Below are 20,151 nucleotides of genomic sequence, written 5' to 3' on the forward strand. Positions count from 1 at the left end.
TTATGGTCTTTTATGGTGACACATAATGAGTACTTTGATAATAAATTTACTTTAAACTTTGAACCTATGTAGCTTTGAGCCCAAAGACGTGAACATCACATCTCCAACTTCAGTTAACTTTGACCCTTTGTTCCTTTCTCTACTGATCCACCCAGTATCTCTCATGCACCCTCTTGTTTACAATACTGCCCGAGTCACCTGTTATCCAGTGTCTTCCCTTCCCAACTACCAGTTCCATCTTCCTGTTACCCACCCACTCTTTCCATTCAGTGGCTTTCCCTGCCCTCATGTTCCCATCTGCTCCATACCACACTAATCTGGTTTCACTCATCAGATTCCATAACCTGTCTCCACCAATCACCTGCTTGTCTCCGTTGCTATCTCTTCCACTTCCCCTCCCCCACACAGCTCCATCTACCCATCCACCCCTCCAAATTTGGATCCACCAATCACATGCCAGCTTCTACGTCACCACTCGCCCTTCAACTCATTATACTGGCTATCTCCCTTTCACTCTCTCAGTCCTGATGCAAGGTCTCATCTCAAACTGTAAACTATCCCTTTGTCTCTACAGCTGTGCCTGACCCATTGAATTCCTCCAGCAGTTTGTATTTTGCCCAGCAAACAGCAACATTACTAGAGTTACTGTACATGGTTGGGGGAATGGGGGGCCTTGTTCATTTTTGCTTGGTTCAGCATTAGAAAGCAGTGAGGATAGGTGCAGTGAAATGTTCACCCTGCTGCCAAGGTTACTAATTCTGCTCTAGTAATAGCTAGCCAGTCATTTCATTCAGTAATGGAGTGTTCCCAACAGTGCTAAATTTGGCATTCCCAGTAAAATTGAATGATCTCCCACCAATAAAATTCATTTAGTAAAGAGAAATTGATCCACCTGAAGACCAGAGTGGTCACCTTTGCATTTGAGTCGAAAGAGATAGGGGAGCTGCCAGTGAAAGTGGTAGACGGGGCTTCGAATGGAACATTTAAGAGAAGGCTGGATAAGTACGTAGATGGGAGGGGCACCCACGGCTATGCTCCAGGCGTGAGTAGATGTGACTAGGCAGGTTAACAGTTTGACATGGACTAGCTGGGCGGAGGGGCCAGTTTCTGTGCTGTAGTGCCCTATGACTCCAGATACAAAACTGCTTAATTTAGTTCAACTAACCCACCTCTTTCCCAGTTAAGCCAATTTTTGAGAGGCATCTGAATAAATGTGCAGCAACTCTGTCTGCAGTGGATGTTCATGTGGTTGATGTGATGAACATATTGGTGCTCCAGCGTAGGGCTGGAAGACACTGCAGAGTAGACTCTATAGTGAGGTAGACTTCCACCCTCAGCTGTGGTGAGAGAAGATTAATAGAAATTCAGAACTCTCTCTCAAGGACACTATTGAGGCTCTGTCAACAGAAAGTTCCAAACTTGGGATTGATTGATAGGTCAAAGAGATATGGAATGATGTAGAATCAATAAGATTAAGGTGTGATCTATCCATGGTCTAATGAATGGAGGCTCAAGTTCAGGAGGCTAATGCCAGGTATAGGAGGTAATACTGATGAGGAGAGTGAGATGAAGCTTATGTGAAACACAGACACAGCGAGGGCCTGTTGAGCTGACTGGCTTGCTCCTGTGCGGTTTGTTGTGTTTACTTGCACAAGTTCCCAATCCGCACAGTATGCATTAAGCATTGAGAACCACCCCACGGAGATCCGGTGATAACACTATCGCATCATTATAGTATTTACACCAGGGTTTTCCACCACCTTCACCCTACTTTTTTCCTACTCTGACATCAATGCGAAGACGTTTCACACAGCAGAAATAAAATTTTAAAAACTTAAGAGGAATATCTAATGATTTACATTTCTTTGGATGTGAATGGTGCTGACACAGTTGAAATTAAACTGAGATTTTGTAATATTCTGTCTCTTTTTAGTGATGGGAGATATCTGTATTCCCTGGCGTGGGAGGATATAAAGATCATATGAAAGGAAACCATTCATCTCACACAGTAGCATAGTGGTTAGCACAACGCTTTACAGTACAGGTGACACGGGTTCAATTCCCGCTGCTGTCTGTAAGGAGTTTGTATGTTCTCCCCGTGACCGGTGACAGCGTGGGTTTCCTCCAGGTGCTCTGGTTTCCTCCCACAATCCAAAGGCATACCGGTTGATAGGTTAATTGATCACTGTAAATTGTCCAGTGATTAGGCTAGCATTAGCAATCAGGAGATTTCTGGCTCATAAGGGCCTACTCCGCGGTGTATCTCAAAAATAAATAAATAAAATCAATCTGAGCCTTTCCCCCTCTCTCTCAGGTTATGCTTCAACCATCCTTGCACTCCATTTTCATCTGCTATTGTCTTCCTTACAAACTCTATTGGCCACTTGTAAGATTATCAAATCATCATAGCTTACAAGTGCTGTCTATCATCGAGTAAGTTACTGATGCAAATATACCCAAGCATCACGGCAAATTATTCTCTCTTTGACCCAAATTGCTGTGGGCGGAAGACTTAATTAAGTGTGACACCCTTCATTAAACCATCCATATAGTGACAAGTTTCACTTGAATTTATTACTTGTTTGTAGTGGAGATCAAGAGAGAAGTGTTTGGAGTTGGGTCTGGGAGGAAATCTGTTCTGACCTGGTGCCATTGATAGATATTCCCTGGGTTAACCCCCGAGGGGATTACCTGGGAAATATCCATCAATAGGAGGGAGGTCACGGTATAAGGATTAGAACGATGGCAAAGCTGGCCATGAGAATTATTTGAACACAGTGTAAGAAAGAGGGAAAATTGATAGTGGGGATTCCCTTAAGGTTAGGAACAACGGGTGTCATGAGCCCTGTGGGTCTGTGTGGCAAGCCGTAGAGCTTTGGGCTCCAATGTTTCTAGAGCACCTGTATTTGTTAACTGTTGGCTTATATAGAGTTGTTAAGCCCTTGTTTAATCTTGTCAAATTTATTTTGACTGGCACAGATTTTTTGCGTACTGTGATCACTTAAAGCGGACTCCCAATCAGCACTCATCCTGGATTCCTTGGTTTGAACGTGATTCATCTTGTGGTGTCGCTCGTTCGAGTCACTGATGTTCTGTTGGATCCCCTATGTGTAAACTCATGTTTTCATCTCTACATGGGAGTCTGTCGTCTCTCCGCACCTGGGTTCAGTCACTGTAACACTGACAGTATGACGGTCAGGGCACGTTGCGGATATGGAAGATAGGGGTTGTCAGTGAGTATTACTTAATGTAAGAGGGATGGGGAGGCTGGCAATGAGAATTTCTCAAAAATTGGGAATTTAGAGAGGTTAGCATGAGGATTCTGTATGGACTGAGATTATCACAGATGTAGTCAGTGAGTACATTCTGAATATTGGGAATTGGGGAGGTTGGCACTGGGGAAGGCGGAGAACATTGATCATAGAGCTGTACGGCATTAAAGACCCTTCGGCCCATGATGTTGTGCTGTACTTATAATCTCTTCAAAGATCCATCAAACCCTTCTTTCCTACATAGCCCTCCATTTTTCTTTCATCGTGAGCGTGTCTAAAAGTTTCTTAAATGTCCTTAATATACCTTCCTGTACCATCACCCATGGCAGCACATGCTACCATAAGACATTGGAGCAGAAATAAGCTATTCATCCCATTGAGTCTGCATCATCATTCCATCATAGCTGATTTATTATCTATCTCAACCCCATTCGCCAGCCTTCTCCCCATAACTTTTGACACCCTTACTAATCAGGAGCCCATCAACCTCCAATTTAAATGTATCGAATGACTTGGCCTCTACAGCTCCACAGTTCCACAGATTGACCAACCTCTAGCTAAAGAAATTCCTGCTCGTCTCTGTTCTAAATGGACATCCTTCTATTCTGACGCTGTGCGCTCTGGTCTCAGACTCCCTCACTATAGGAAACAGCCTCTCCACATCCATTCCATCTAGGCCTTTCAATCTTCAATAGATTTCAATGAGATCCCTTCCTCATTCTTCTAAACCCTATGTACCCACCACTCTCTGTGGAAAAAAAATACCACTGACATCTCCCCTATTCTTTTCTCCTATTACCTTAAAATTTATGACCCCTCATATTAGCCATTTCCACCCAGGGAGAAGGTCTCTGGCTGTTCACTCAATCTATTTCTCTTATCATCATTTACACCTCTATCATCCTTCCTCACTCCAAAGAGAAAAGTCCTAGTTCATTCATCCTATCCTCATTGGACATGCTCTCCAATCCAGGCAACATCCTGGTAAGACTCCTCTGTACTTTCTCTAAAGCTTCCACATCCTTTCTTTTATGAGGCAAACAGAACTAAACAGAGTTTTCCAAGTGTGATCTAACCAGGGATTTATAGAGCTGCAACATTGCCTTGAAGCAGAGGATGGATTAAGTGCAACATCCTGGTAAATCTCCTCTGTACCATTTCTAAAGCTTCTGTGTCCTTCCTATAATGAGGCAACCAGAACTGAGCACAATTTTCCAAGTGTGGTCTAACCAGGCTTTTACAGAGCTGCAACATTACTTTGCGGTAGAGGATGGATTGGGATTTTGGGGAGATTGGGAGTGAGGATTTCCTGTTGATCAGAGGGACCATGGGGCAATCCACTCCCAGCAATAGCTGCTCAATGCTAAGAGATGGCCAGCTAGAGGATATTATAGCCAACTACTTCAATGTATTTGAAGGAAGGCAGAGTGAAATTATTCCATTGGAATGCTGGAACGTTCGCAGCTGACCCCTCTTGTGATTGTCAACCTCGGAGCACCCCAGTTAAACATATCTTGTACTTGAGTGAATTTCCTCCTAAAGACTACAATCAGTGGTTGACCGGGGTTAAGAGTCTGCAGCGTTGTATTTAAATATAGCCCTACTTTCAAGCAGCCATGCCTTCCCCCAGGCAACCATTGGCTGTGCTTGTTTCTTGGACCCCAGTTCCCACCCCGTCCCTAAAACCACCCCATTATTTCTGAATGGAAATCCAACATTTCCTTGTGGACCTAAAGCAGTACCATGATTTCAGCTCCCCTCGGCAGCTGAGATTGTATTGGACATTGGAACAGTTACAAACAGAAAGTGCAGGAAATGTTCAGCAGGTCAGGCAGCATCGACAGAGAGGAAAATGTGGTTGACATCCAGGAGTTTAAATCGGAACGAATGTTGCCTATTTGAGTCAAGTCGAATAAATCAGCTCTTTAATGTGACCTCTAATATGTGTGTTTGCATTTGTAAATGGTGACGTGTGAGAACAGAATTAGACTGAACGCTAATTGGCAAACACCCTCCCATGCAGGAATAATCTCTCTGCTGGTTTCTCTAGAAACGTGTGTGTGTGTGTGTGTGTGTGTGTGTGTGTGTGTGTGTGTGTGTGTGTGTGTGTGTGTGTGTGTGTGTGTGTGTGTGTGTGTGTGTGTGTGTGTGTGTGTGTGCGTGCGTGCGTGCGGGGGGGGCGCTAAAAGTAACAGAACGGAAAAGAAAAGCATCGACTGTTTAGGTGAACTGCATATTGGCTTTCATTGCTACAGGGGAACAGCAACAGGAACTGAGCCAACTTGGAATACAGATTTGTTTGGCCGGAGTCCTTTTTCATAACTTCATGTAATAATCCCAAGAGTAAATAACATGACATTAGTAAACAAGGCTGGTAGATGCAAATAAGGGAATGAACGCCAATAGCCGGGAAGAATACACGAGCGATGTGATTTTTCAACCAATCGGGTTGTGAAGGTGGGGCTGTCCTGTGTACAGGTGAGCTATCGGGAAGCTGCCGCTCTTGAGTTCGGGGACTGTGTCGGGGAAGCCAGGATATATCTGCTGTGTGGAAGACAGAGGTAGGTGTGAGCGGCAGATGGACCCCTCTGCGCCGAGCAGCGCTGCCCTCACTGAGGCCGTGTGAGGGTGCTTTCGGCAGTGGACGTGGACAGGTATCGCCGCTGGCTATGTATTTACTTTAGAGCCGGGGAGCTGCTCACACGAATCCGAACGCTCTGTTACTGATCCTTAGAATTAATGCAAGCTGTCCTTAGCCGGAAGTGTGCGAAGGTTTGTAAATATTTGTGATGGTCTTGGGACGGGTGCTTGCAAGTCATTTATCACGCGAACAACCAGTTCAATTATTTTCTAATTGAGTGCGTGAGTCATTCCAGTGACAGCTCAGGGGAGACGTACAATACCCCTGGGTCCACAGTTGGCGAGGTACAGATAAAGGAGAACTACTGGCAGGGAGAGGACAGCCTGTCCAAGGAACACTCTGACCGCAGGAGCTCCTGGCAGGGAAAATGCAGTCTGACTCAGGAGCACTGTGACCCGATTTCCCTTCAACAAATGACAGCCAATAGGCGAAAATTCAAAATCCATATTGAATACATAGAATGATGGAAGAACTCCAGAAGGTCAGGCAGCATCTACGGAGGAGATTGAACAGTTTAACTTAGGAAATTTCTTCCCTCGTCCTCCCCTTTTCCATTCTGGTTCTCCTCTCACCTGCCCATCTACACCTTCTGGTGTCTCTCCTTCCCTTTCTCCCATGGCCCACTGTCCTCTCTATTAGATTCCTTCTTCTTTAGTGCTTTACCTCTTCCAGTGATCACCCCACCCCAGATTCTCACTTCATCTCCTTTTCCCCATTCCACCACCCACCCACCTTCCCTCTCACCTGGCTTCACTATCACTCTCTAGTCTGTGCTCCTTCCCACCCCCTCACCTTCTCATTCTGGCTTCTGCCCCGTTCTTTCCAGTCCAGCAGCAGTCCAGTATGGTAGAGTTAAATGAATGTTGACTGTTTATTCCCATCTGATTTGCTGAGCTCCTCCAGCATTTTGTCTGTGTTGTTCAAGGCAAGGGCTGCACATGTTGTCCACTTGTGCATTACCAGCAGTAGACCAAGCAATGCAGGTAAATCCCTCCCCACCGCTGAGCATATCTACAAGGAGCACTGCCACAAGAAAGCAGTCTCTATCATCAAGGACCTTCAGCATCAAGATCACACTCTCTCCTTGCTGCTTCTGGACAGGAGATATAGGAGGCTTAGGTACCACACCACCAGGACCAGGAGCAGTTAATCCCACCTTCCAGCTACATTAGCTACTTTCCAGTTTGTCTGCTACTCAGACCGGTCCACTGATGATGCTATGGCCTCAGTCCTCCACTCCGTGCTGTCCTACCGAGAGAACGATGCCTCTTACGCCAGGATGTTGTGCATTGACTTCAGCTTGGCATTTAACTCCATCATCCCTCAGAGGCTGTCCTCGTTGGTATTCAACACCCCTCTCTGTAACTGGATCTTGGACTTCTTGGTGGAAAGACCCCAATCAGTCCAAGTTGGCAGCAACATCCCCAGCTCCAACATGTTGAGCAGTGGTGCCCTCAGGATCGTGTACCCAGTCCGCTGCTGACTCACAACTGCCCTGCCAGATTCAGCCCAAAGCACATCATCAAGTTCACTGATGGTACAACAGTGGTTAGCCTCATCGGCAATAATGATGAGTCAGCAAATGGAGAGGAGGTAGAGAGGTTGGTTAAATGGAGTGATAACAACAACCTGAGTCTCAATGTGGACAAGGCAAAAGAGATGATTGTGCACACAAAGTTCCTTGGTGTGCACATAATGAATGATCTAACCTGGACCGACAACACCTCCTCACTAGTCAAGAAGGTACTGCACTTTCTGAAGAGACTGAGACGTGCAAGGCTCCCTGCTCACATTCTACCAACTTTCTACAGGAGCATCATCAAGAGTGTTCTGTCTGGCTGCATCATTTTGTGGTACAGAAGCTGCAAGGCATCAGACCACGGGCCCCTATGGAGAACAGTAAGCACCACTGGGAACATTGGGTTCTCCCCACCCCTCCCCTCTATTTGAGACATTTACTGGAGCCTCGCAGATGAAGGGTCCAGAGCATTGTTGAGGATCCCTACCACTGATCCCACAATCTCTTTGACCCACCACCATCAGGCAGGAGGTACTGAAGCATCAGGACTAGGACTACCAGACTGGGGAACAGCTTCTTCCCCCAGGCTGTGAGGCTAATGAACACCCTGCCGACACAGGGGTCTCATCACTAACACTGCCAGCTGTTTGCTCTTTGCTGTTCTGTTTACCTGTGCTGCACTTTACTACATGCATTTTGAATTATATTTTATTACCTTGTAATAGTTTTGTTTATGTGTTGTGTGTGATATATGTTGTGTGGGTGCACCATGGTCCAGAGAAACATTGTGTCATTTGGTTGTATGAATGTACTGTCAGATGACAATAAACTTGAAGTTGAACTTGAGTTATTTTTATTTTATTTATTGACATACAGCGCAGAATGGGCCCCTCTGGGCCAGCAACCCCCAACTTAACCCTAGCCTAATCATGGGAAAATTTACAGTGTCCAATTAACCTATTAACTGGTGTGTCTTTGGACTGTGGGAGGAAAACTGGAACGTCCGGAGAAAATCCATGCATTCCACAGGGAGGACGTACAAACTCCTTACAGAGGATGCCAGGATTGAACTCTGAACTCCTCGCTGTGAGCCGTAATAGCATCGTGCTAACTGCAGTGCTACGATGGCACCCCTTCAACCATCAAGCACCTGGACCAATGTGGATAACCTCACTTACCTCAACTCCGAGCTGATTCCACAACTTATGGACTCACTTTCAAGGACTCTACAACTCATGTCAGTGTTATTTATCGATTTATTTATTTAATTATTTTCATTGGCACAGTTTGTCATCTTTTTGCACATTAGTTGTATGTTAGTCTTTGTGTGTAATTTTTCACTGATTCTGTGCTATTTCTCTGAATGCCTGCAAGAAACTGAATCTCAAAGTAGTATATGGTGCCATAAACTGTATGTACTTTGATCATAAGGTCACTTAGAATTTTCTTACTCACCTGTGTAGTAACAGCAGTAGACCTGGTAGGATAGGGGCTGCACTTGTGTCCAGCTAGCACTTGTCTAAGCAACACATGAGCTGCCTCAGTTGACCACATGTATATGGTTAGCAGTAGTCCTTGCAGTTCGGGGCTACAGCTGGTGTCCACCTGTGGAACATGATAGGCAGAAGGGTTGTTCAGAGTCTGCAGGAAGATTGCACAATAACACAGATTGCAGAGATGGCCAGATGCTTTCCTCCCCCCCCATCCCTATTTCACTCTGCCCCCTCTCCCAGCTGCCTGTCACCTCCCTCATGGTTCTGCCTCCTTCTACTACCCATTGTGTTTTCCCCTATTCCTTCTTCACCTTTCCTGCCTATCCTCTCCCCCACCCCTTTATCTTTCCCCTTACTGGTTTTTCACCTGGCACCTACCAGCCTTCTCCTTCCCACCCTACCCCACCTTCTTTATAGGGCCTCTGCCCCTTCCCTGTTCAGTCCTGACAAAGGGTTCCGGCCCGAAATGTTGACTGATCATTTCCACAGATGCTGCCCGACCTGCTGAGTTCCTCCAGCGTGTTGTGAGTGTTGCTTTCAAGTGGTGATGGCCGATGGAGTAAAGGAGGAGCCAACTGTATTGTGAAATACTGTTTCTTTACTCCCTGTGCTGGGCTGACTTCGGTATGTCACTAGCTATGTTTGCATTGGCACAGCTGTCAGTTTATTAGTGCTGAGGATAAGAACAGTGCACTTTTGATAATGACTCAGGACACAGCAAGTCATAATGCTGTTGTTCTGATTGTTGGAGGTACCGACTAATCTGTCTCACATAAGCAAATCAACTTGTGCAGATAGGAGTGGGACGTTGTAAGTACGTACCAAGCAGTGTAGTTACACCTGCTGATTGTTTGTAGTGTGTGTCACTTCCTGCTTGGAAGCCTCGTGTGGCATCTGGGAGGCAAGCTGTTTTCACCAACACTAACCTGATTATTTTCTAAAAGATCCCATTATTATACCTTCTCTCTCCAATAACACCCTAGAACCTTTTAATATGGTGGACAGAGAAAATTGAAGGATGTCCTCAAAGCCTCCTTGGTGGAAAAAAATACAACATCCCTAATGACTCTTGGGACATCTCAGTCCATGACCACTCAATGTGGAGAAGAATGTTGCTGAGAACTTTGTGCCCATGCATCTTGCACACACAGGAGATCATTGTAAATGGCAGAAGCACTCCAATTAACAAATCATTCTCCCACACTGCCCCTTTTGTGGAAGAGTCCAAGGTCCTCATCATGACTGGTCACCTCTGAATTCTCCAAACTAGAGTGGATGAAACTCATCCTCATTCCTAGAGGGTCATTTGAGAAGACAAAGAAGAATCTTATTAATGAAAAGAAAATATCATTAACTGACCAGGACCTTGGTGAATTTTGGGAGTCTGTCACTCGTGGCCCAGTTTACCAGTTTTCTGTGAACCACAGCTGAGTTCCTCTGGGTTGTCATGGTTATTGGGCTTGGTGACAACAACTTTACCACTTTTCATCTAAGCATCCGGAAATTTGCAAATTTCCTGTATAAGATGCTGACTGAACATTATAAATAATTGAGACCCTAATGAGATTCCATTAGGTTTCTTTGTATCTACTGTGAATAACCGCAAGAATGTGAACCTTAGGGTAGTGTGTGTGGTGACATATACTATGTCTCAGGCGGGAGGAGAAGATGGCAGCACGCTGTGCGTGCGCAGCTGTCCAGTGAAAATGATATCGTATCCGTCAAATAGGGGCCGTGGACAATTCTGATTTGATGGAGAATGGACGTGAAAGCACAGAGGAACATCTGGAGAAATTTCTGAAACACCCGTTTGCTGCTGTTGTTACTGTGTGGTCGTGAATCTTTCGGAGGGTAGCCCTCAAAATCCCCGGCCTTGCCTGCTTTTGGTGACCGAGAAGGGGGTCGAATCATTCGGACAGAGATGGCGCTCAGTGCTCGGTGTCGGAGAGCTGATCAGAGCTCAAAGTTTTCGGATGACTCAGAGTCGGATTGTGGTCGGCATGGCAGGGAGAGTTTTTCTTCCTTCTCCTGTCTGCGTGAGATGTGGGACATTTGAGAAGCTTTGAACTTTACTGTGCTCACGGACTTTTTCATCAAGTTATGGTATTGTTACACTGTTTGTAACTATATGTTATAATTATGTGGTTTTGTCAGGTTTTTCAGTCTTGGTCTGTCCTGCGTTTTGTGATACCACACTGGAGGAAATAATGTATCATTTCTTAATGCATGCATTATTAAATGACAATAAAAGAGGACTGCGTGTCTTCATAATCTATATGTATGTGCTGTGATAATAAATTTACTTGAACTTTGATTACTCAGCTTACTGTGTAATAGCATGTAAGGCCATTCAGTGAACTGGACATCCAATCTGCACAAAGGAATTCCAATGGGGAGGGAAGTCAAGCAAATGTGTGAAGTGTCAGCGAGTTAAGTACAGAGATACAACTGTAATGCTCACTGCAACATGATCTATCATTGTAGCAGCTTTGTTAATCAGAGTGGATGTAGAGAAGATGTTTCCCATAGTGGTGGTGGGGTGTCTAGGACCAGAGGGCACAGCTTCAGAATAGACGGATGTCTTTTTAGAACAGAGATGAGGAGTAATTTCTTTAGCCAGAGGGTGGTGAATCTGTGAAATTCATTGCCAGAGATGGCTGTGGAGGCCAAGTCATGTGGTGGGAATCAAATTAAAGAGGCTAGGCGAGAGGAGGTTAGTTCACAACAGGGGGATGGGAACCAATGCAGAGAGACAGGGGTGTAAAGTGAGGGTAGAAGCAAAAAGTAGTAAGGAGAAGAGTAAAAGTGGCAGGCCAACAAATCCAGGGCAAGCATTAAAAAGGGCCACTTTTCAACATAATTGTATAAGGGCTAAGAGAGTTGTAAAAGAGCGCCTGAAGGCTTTGTGTGTCAATGCAAGGAGCATTCGTAACAAGGTGGATGAATTGAAAGTGCAGATTGTTATTAATGATTATGATATAGTTGGGATCACAGAGACATGGCTCCAGGGTGACCAAGGATGGGAGCTCAACGTTCAGGGATATTCAATATTCAGGAGGGATAGACATGAAAGAAAAGGAGGTGGGGTGGCGTTGCTGGTTAAGGAGGAGATTAACGCAATAGAAAGGAAGGACATAAGCCGGGAGGATGTGGAATCGATATGGGTAGAGCTGCGTAATACTAAGGGGCAGAAAACGCTGGTGGGAGTTGTGTACAGGCCACTAACAGTAGTAGTGAGGTTGGAGATGGTATTAAACAGGAAATTAGAAATGTCTGCAATAAAGGAACAGCAGTTATAATGGGTGACTTCAATCTACATGTAGATTGGGTGAACCAAATTGGTAAAGGTGCTGAGGAAGAGGAATTCTTGGAATGTATGCGGGATGGTTTTTTGAACCAACATGTCGAGGAACCGACTAGAGAGCAGGCTATTCTGGACTGGGTTTTGAGCAATGAGGAAGGGTTAATTAGCATTCTTGTCGTGAGAGGCCCCTTGGGTAAGAGTGACCATAATATGGTGGAATTCTTCATTAAGATGGAGAGTGACATAGTTAATTCAGAAACAAAGGTTCTAAACTTAAAGAGGGGTAACTTTGAAGGTATGAGACGTGAATTAGCTAAGATAGACTGGCAAATGACACTTAAAGGATTGACGGTGGATATGCAATGGCAAGCATTTAAAGATTGCATGGATGAACTACAACAATTGTTCATCCCAGTTTGGCAAAAGAATAAATCAAGGAAGGTAGTGCACCCGTGGCTGACAAGAGAAATTAGGGATAGTATCAATTCCAAAGAAGAAGCATACAAATTAGCCAGAAAAAGTGGCTCACCTGAGGACTGGGAGAAATTCAGAGTTCAGCAGAGGAGGACAAAGGGCTTAATTAGGAAGGGGAAAAAAGATTATGAGAGAAAACTGGCAGGGAACATAAAAACTGACTAAAAGCTTTTATAGATATGTAAAAAGGAAAAGACTGGTAAAGTCAAATGTAGGTCCCCTACAGACAGAAACAGGTGAATTGATTATGGGGAGCAAGGACATGGCAGACCAATTGAATAATTACTTTGGTTCTGTCTTCACTAAGGAGGACATAAATAATCTTCCAGAAATAGTAGTGGACAGAGGGTCCAGTGAGATGGAGGAACTGAGCGAAATACATGTTAGTAGGGAAGTGGTGTTAGGTAAATTGAAGGGATTAAAGGCAGATAAATCCCCAGGGCCAGATGGTCTGCATCCCAGAGTGCTTAAGGAAGTAGCCCAAGAAATAGTGGATGCATTAGTGATAATTTTTCAAAACTCGTTAGATTCTGGACTAGTTCCTGAGGATTGGAGGGTGGCTAATGTAACCCCACTTTTTAAAAAAGGAGGGAGAGAGAAACCGGGGAATTATAGACCGGTTAGCCTAACGTCGGTGGTGGGGAAACTGCTGGAGTCAGTTATCAAAGATGTGATAACAGCACATTTGGAAAGCGGTGAAATCATCGGACAAAATCAGCATGGATTTGTGAAAGGAAAATCATGTCTGACGAATCTCATAGAATTTTTTGAGGATGTAACTAGTAGAGTGGATAGGGGAGAACCAGTGTATGTGGTATATTTGGATTTTCAAAAGGCTTTTGACAAGGTTCCACACAGGAGATTAGTGTGCAAACTTAAAGCACACGGTATTGGGGGTAAGGTATTGATGTGGATAGGGAATTGGTTGGCAGACAGGAAGCAAAGAGTGGGAATAAACGGGACCTTTTCAGAATGGCAGGCAGTGACTAGTGGGGTACTGCAAGGCTCAGTGCTGGGACCCCAGTTGTTTACAATATATATTAATGACTTGGATGAGGGAATTAAATGCAGCATCTCCAAGTTTGCGGATGACACGAAACTGGGTGGCAGTGTTAGCTGTGAGGAGGATGCTAAGGGGATGCAGAGTGACTTGGATAGGTTGGGTGAGTGGGCAAATTCATGGCAGATGCAATTTAATGTGGATAAATGTGAAGTTATCCACCTTGGTGGCAAAAATAGGAAAACAGATTATTATCTGAATGGTGGCCGATTAGGGAAAGGGGAGGTGCAACGAGACCTGGGTGTCATTATACACCAGTCATTGAAAGTGGGCATGCAGGTACAGCAGGCAGTGAAAAAAGCGAATGGTATGCTGGCATTTATAGTGAGGGAATTCGAGTACAGGAGCAGGGAGGTACTACTGCAGTTGTACAAGGCCTTGGTGAGACCACACCTGGAGTATTGTGTGCAGTTTTGGTTTCCTAATCTGAGGAAAGACATCCTTGCCGTAGAGGGAGTACAAAGAAGGTTCACGAGATTGATTCCTGGGATGGCAGGACTTTCATATGAAGAAAGACTGGATGAACTGGGCTTGTACTCGTTGGAATTTAGAAGATTGAGGGGGGAATCTGATTGAAACGTATAAAATCCTAAAGGGATTGGACAGGCTAGATGCAGGAAGATTGTTCCCGATGTTGGGGAAGTCCAGAACGAGGGGTCACAGTTTGAGGATAGAGGGGAAGCCTTTTAGGACCGAGATTAGGAAAAACTTCTTCACACAGAGAGTGGTGAATCTGTGGAATTCTCTGCCACAGGAAACAGTTGAGGCCAGTTCATTGGCTATATTTAAGAGGGAGTTAGATATGGCCCTTGTGGCTATGGGGATCAGGGGGTATGGAGGGAAGGCTGGGGCAGGGTTCTGAGTTGGATGATCAGCCATGATCATAATAAATGGCAGTGCAGGCTCGAAGGGCCGAATGGCCTACTCCTGCACCTATTTTCTATGTTTCATTGGGTATACTTAAAGCGGAGGTCGATAGGTTCTTGATTAGTAAGGGCATCAAAGGTTACGGGGAGAAGGCAGGGGAGTGGGATTGAGAGGGATAATAAATAAGCTACGATGGAATGACAGAGTAGCTTTGATGGCCTAATTTTGCTCCTCTTTCTTATGATCTTATGGAATTTTAAATTGTGTTCCTTTGATGCTGAATGTAATTATCCTAACATGTTATTCCAGCAGAATTTTGCCCAAAAATAGGTTAAAAGACTTAAAAGTGGGGGCTTGTTTCTGCTCACCCTCGTGTTGATGAACTGTGCAAATAAGCTACATATAACTGCCCAAATAAAGTGACCTAATCCTCCTTTATCAGTTCCACAGAGATATTTCATCTTATCTACTCTGACCCTGCTCCACTCCCTTCATCTCTCTGTGTCAGACAGAATGGGGCAGCCATTAACTGTGTGGTGATGGATCAGAAATGATAAGATCATGGATGCCCACTGTGAGTTCACAGGTGCAAAGACAACAAAAGTTGAGGTGGTGAACAGCTTGGTGAGAGCGATTGTTTTGAAAGGGACAGAGAGAGGCAGATGCGAGGGTGCTTGGGGAGGAAATTCAGGAGAGTGGAGCCTCAGATTCACATGATTGTATGACCCCGAATGGTTGTGAAGCTTTCACTTACCCTCCCAGCCCCACAGGCAGCATTCTGCTTCTTGGTAACCAACTCTGCCCTGTCAATTAGAAAAGAACACTGGCAGGGATGACGGCAGAGCAGCAATGGCTGGAATTTTTGGAAGCAATTTGGAAGGCATAGGATACACAACCCAAACAGGAAGAAGTATTCTAAAGGCAAAATGGCTAACAAGGGAAGTCAAAGCCAGCAAAAAGCCAAAAAGAGGGCATATAATACAGCAAAAATTAGTGGGAAGGTAGAGGATTTAGAAACTTCTAAATACCAACAGAAGGCATCTAAAAAAGTCATTAAGGTAAAGATGGAATATGAAAGTAAGCTAGCCAATAATATTAAAGAGGATACCAAAAGTTTCTTCAGATACATAGTGTAAAAGAGAGGTGAGAGTGGATATTAGACTTCTGGAAAATGATGCTGCAAAGGTAGTAATGGGGGGGGGGGTCAATGGGGGGAGTCAAGGAAATAGTGTATGAACTGAATAAGTATTTTGCATCAGTCTTCGCTGTGGAAGACATTAGTAGTATGGGGAAAGTTCTAAGTATCAGGGGGTATGAAGTGTGTGAAGTTACCATAACTAGAGAGAAAATTCTTGGGAAACTGAAAGATCTGAAGGTAGATGTCGCCTGGACCAGATGGTGTATGCCCCAGAGTTTTGAAAGAGGTGGCTAAAGAGATCATGGCAGTATTAGTAATGATCTTTAAAGTATCACTAGATTCTGGAATGGTTCCGGAGACTGGAAAATTGCAAATGTCACTCAGCACTTCAAGGAGGGAGAGAAGTAGAAGAAAGGAAATTATAGGCCAGTTAGTCTGACCTCAGTGATTGGGGAGATGTTGAAATTGATTATTAAGGATGTGGTTTCAGGTACTTGGAGGCACATGATAAAATAGGCTGTAGTCAGCATGGTTTCCTCAAGGGAAAATCTTGCCTGACAAATCTGTTGGAATTCTTTGAAGAAATAACAAGCAGGTTAGACAAAGGAGATTTGGTTGATGTTGTGTACTTGGATTTTTAGAAGGCCTTTGACAGGTTGCCACACATGAGGCCGTTTAAGCTATGAGCCCATGGAATTACAGGAAAGATTCTAGCACGGACAAAGCAGTGGCTGATTGGCAGGAGGAAAAGTGTGGGAATAGGGGGGCCTTTTCTGGTTGTCTGTTGGTGACTAGTGGTTTTCCACAGGTGTTTGTGTTCTTTTTGCGTTATATGTCGGTGATTTGGATGATGGAATTGATAGCTTTGTTGCAAAGTTTTCAGATAATATGAAGATAGGTGGAGGGTCAGGTAGTTTTGAAGAAGTAGAGAGACTACAGAAGAACTTAGATGGATTAGGAGAATGTGCAAAAGTTGAAGATGAAATACAGTATTGGGAAGTGTGATGGTCTTGCACTTTGGTAGAAGAAATGAAAGGGTTGACTATTTTCTAAAATACAAAATACAAAAATCTGAGATGCAAAGAGATTTGATAGTCCTTGTGCAGGATTCTCTAAAGGTTAATTTGCAGGTTGAGTCTGTGGTGAGGAAGGCAAATGCAATGTTAGCATTCATTTCAAGAGGACTAGAATATAAAAGCAAGGATGTAATGTTGAGACTTTATAAAGCACTAGTGAGGCCTCACTTGGAGTATTGTGAGCAGTTTTGTGGTCCTTACCTTTGAAGGAATGTGCTGAATTTGGAGTGGGTTCAAACGAAGATTGTTTGATTGCTCTGGGCATGTATTCACTGGAATTTAGAAGAATGAAACCTCTCGAATGGTGAAAGACCTTGACAGGGTTGATGTGGAGAAGGTGTTTCCTATGTGGGAATGTCTAAGACCAGAGGACATTTCCTCAGAATAGATGAGTGTCCTTTTAGAACAGAGATGAGGAGGAATTTCTTTCACTACAGAGTGGTGAACCCGTGGAATTCATTGCCACAGGCAGCTGTGTAGGGCCAAGTCTTTGCGAATATTCAAGGCAAAGGTTGATAGATTCTTGATTGGTCAGGGCATGAAGAGATACAGAGCGAAGGCAGGAGATTGAGGCTGAGACGAAAAATGGATCAACCATGATGAAATGACAAAGCAGACAAAATTGGGCCCAATAGCCTAATTCTGCTCCTATAGCTTATGGTCTTAAAAAATATATTATTGATTGGAATGTTCCTTCAAATCCTCCAATCTGCAAACCAACTTGAATTATAATATCCCTTAAATGAGGTAATCCTGAAACGATAATATGAGATCATAAGACAAGAAGCTGAAAGAAGGGGTTGGTGTCTTTGCAGGAGGCAGGGTAGTCCAGCTGTGTGAGTCCATATAAATCGAATAGCGTGTTTTCTGAGATGGAGCCAGATGTTCAGAAAAGGGAGAGAAGTGTCAGAAACAGTCCGCATGAATTTTGAGGGCAGGGTGGAAATTGGCGGTAAAGTTAATAAACCTGACAGGTTGCGCACTAGTGCGGGATGCAGCCATCATTTTGCGATCCTGCCGTGTCCGAACCCGAGCTGGTGCATTTGCCGTAGTTAACAACGACTTTGTCTCAAGTGATTCGTTGAAAGTGAAACGTTTAAAACAATCTGGTGCGAAGCATTAAGGCGCTCCCTTCTCCCCGCGGGAAGAATTCCTGCCTTCCGAGTGCCCGTCAGTTAAAGCTCTTGTGTCTGCTTTTCCTGCTGCGGGATGGTTTCTCTCGGACAGAAACAACAAACTCGGCAGCCTTTTTGCCCACGTTACACGGAAGGGATTGTGAGTCAACTACATGCCACTGGACGGACCTGGCTTGTTGTTTACTTTCCGGGGCTGTAGAATGTCCCCTAACCCCTACCAGCTTGGAGGTGCGAGTGAGAGTCCCTCTTCCCTCCTGCATTGCAGCATCTGTGTCAAGGTCGGCGGCGCGCTCCGAGGTCGCGTTCATTCGGAACTCCGAATGTCCATTGCACTTCACAGTGAGACATGACTGCTTCTCGAAACATTTACTGCACTGCAGACGACAAAATGCACTTAAGGAGGAGCTGTGAGGTAAAGAGTTTTACTTCTTTTCAGGCTAACTTTACTTTTGCGCGTAACGTGTTACCGAAGGGTGAGTAAATACAGCCGGTCGGTAACCCACGGCGAGCTCTCTGGGGCGCTCCATTCACTTGGTGACTTCTGCGCGTTCAGTTGCCGGGTACCTGTGAGTAACAGGGGACGATAGTGGGCCATTCAGCCCTTCGAACCGGTTCCGCCACTCAGGGAGATCCTAAGTTTTGCCTCCTATCTGAACTATACGTGGTTTATTTAGTAACCTTTATTCCCTTTATACAACAAAACACCGTCAATTCCAGCCAACAGTAGGCAGTGGTGATTAGATTTCCATTTTCCTGAAGAAATTCTAACCCGGGATATCTCGGCGTTAACTACAGACTAGGTTTCAAGGTGTTAATGGATAACGAGTGTGGGAACACAAAGTTGCTCTGGTAAAAGGAAGGACGTATGTTGGAATATTGCTTCCAGGGCGTCCTGTATAGTTTTAGCCCTTCGGCCCAATTGATTCATTCCGACCAAGATCCATCCACATGTAAGCATTTGGCTGCGTTTGGCCTCAAGCCCTCTAAGTGTTTTCTGTCCGTGTCCCTGTCCTTGTACAAGGGCTGTTTAAATATTGCAGCCACTGGAAAGGAAAAATCGAGTTCAAGTCGCTGGAAAGGTCTCTGACGAAAACATTAACTCTGAGCCTCTTTCCACCAATACTAACTGACCCTGATGAGTTTCTGATTTTATTTCAAATTTCCAGCATCTGCAGACTTTTTAAACTTTCAAAATATTTTTGGAAATGCATTTATTGGGATCATAGACAGCCTGAGCTAACAGGTGTCATACTGGGAGTGTTGTAAACTGTTGGTGCTGTAAGCTGGATGTGGAGCCAATGCAGAAAGGAGAGAAAATTGAGATGATACTGATAACTAAGGATACAGAAAAACTACAGGTTAAAATCTGGAGCAAAAAAAAATCAAACTGATGGAGGAAGTTGATAACTAGAGATTGGAATCAATGAGAGTCTTCAAGGAGCAGGAGAGGTTCAGGGTAGAGACACAGAGCCTGTGGGCACCAAGACTGGTGCTCCCCATGGGAAGGCTCATTTAGGCATAGAGCCAATCTGAGTGGAAACAGACCCACTGGCTCACTGACTCCATGCTGGTTGTCAAACACTAATTGTACATGAATCTAAATTGTTCTCTGCATATTTCCTTCCATTCCCACCAACTGGCCCCACCCCAAATTTTCTCACACATTTGGATACTTGGGCAATTTACGATGGCTGTTTAACATACCAACCTGGAATAGAAAAATAGAAACATAGAAATTAGGTGCAGGAGTAGGCCATTCGGCCCTTCGAGCCTGCACCGCCATTTATTATGATCATGGCTGATCATCCAACTCCGAACCCCGCCCCAGCCTTCCCTCCATACCCCCTGACCCCTGTAGCCACAAGGGCCATATCTAACTCCCTCTTAAATATAGCCAATGAACTGGCCTCAACTGTTTCCTGTGGCAGAGAATTCCACAGATTCACCACTCTCTGTGTGAAGAAGTTTTTCCTAATCTCGGTCCTAAAAGGCTTCCCCTCTATCCTCAAACTGTGGCCCCTCGTTCTGGACTTCCCCAACATCGGGAACAATCTTCCTGCGTCTAGCCTGTCCAATCCCTTTAGGATCTTATACGTTTCAATCAGATTCCCCCTCAATCTTCTAAATTCCAACGAGTACAAGCCCAGTTCATCCAGTCTTTCTTCATATGA

At 44.7% G+C, this 20,151-nt stretch overlaps 1 protein-coding gene across 9 annotated transcripts in view; it reads left to right on the forward strand.

Moving 5' to 3' along the window:
• lzts3a (leucine zipper, putative tumor suppressor family member 3a) overlaps positions 1–20,151 on the forward strand; it is a 226,491-nt gene that overhangs the window by 148,226 nt on the left and 58,114 nt on the right. The window contains exon 1 of one of the 9 annotated variants that reach the window (XM_072256677.1): positions 3,121–3,233. The exons of 5 other annotated variants lie outside the window; for them this stretch is intronic. The gene's annotated coding sequence lies outside the window, so the exon portion shown is untranslated. Of the gene's footprint in view, positions 1–3,120; positions 3,234–5,476; positions 5,751–5,782; positions 5,834–5,887; positions 6,045–20,151 lie in introns of those variants that run through there. 3 more of the 9 variants (XM_072256674.1, XM_072256669.1, XM_072256675.1) reach the window with 3 other exon arrangements.

Source organism: Mobula birostris, chromosome 4, assembly GCF_030028105.1.
Source record: "Mobula birostris isolate sMobBir1 chromosome 4, sMobBir1.hap1, whole genome shotgun sequence".
Lineage (NCBI taxonomy): Eukaryota > Metazoa > Chordata > Chondrichthyes > Myliobatiformes > Myliobatidae > Mobula > Mobula birostris.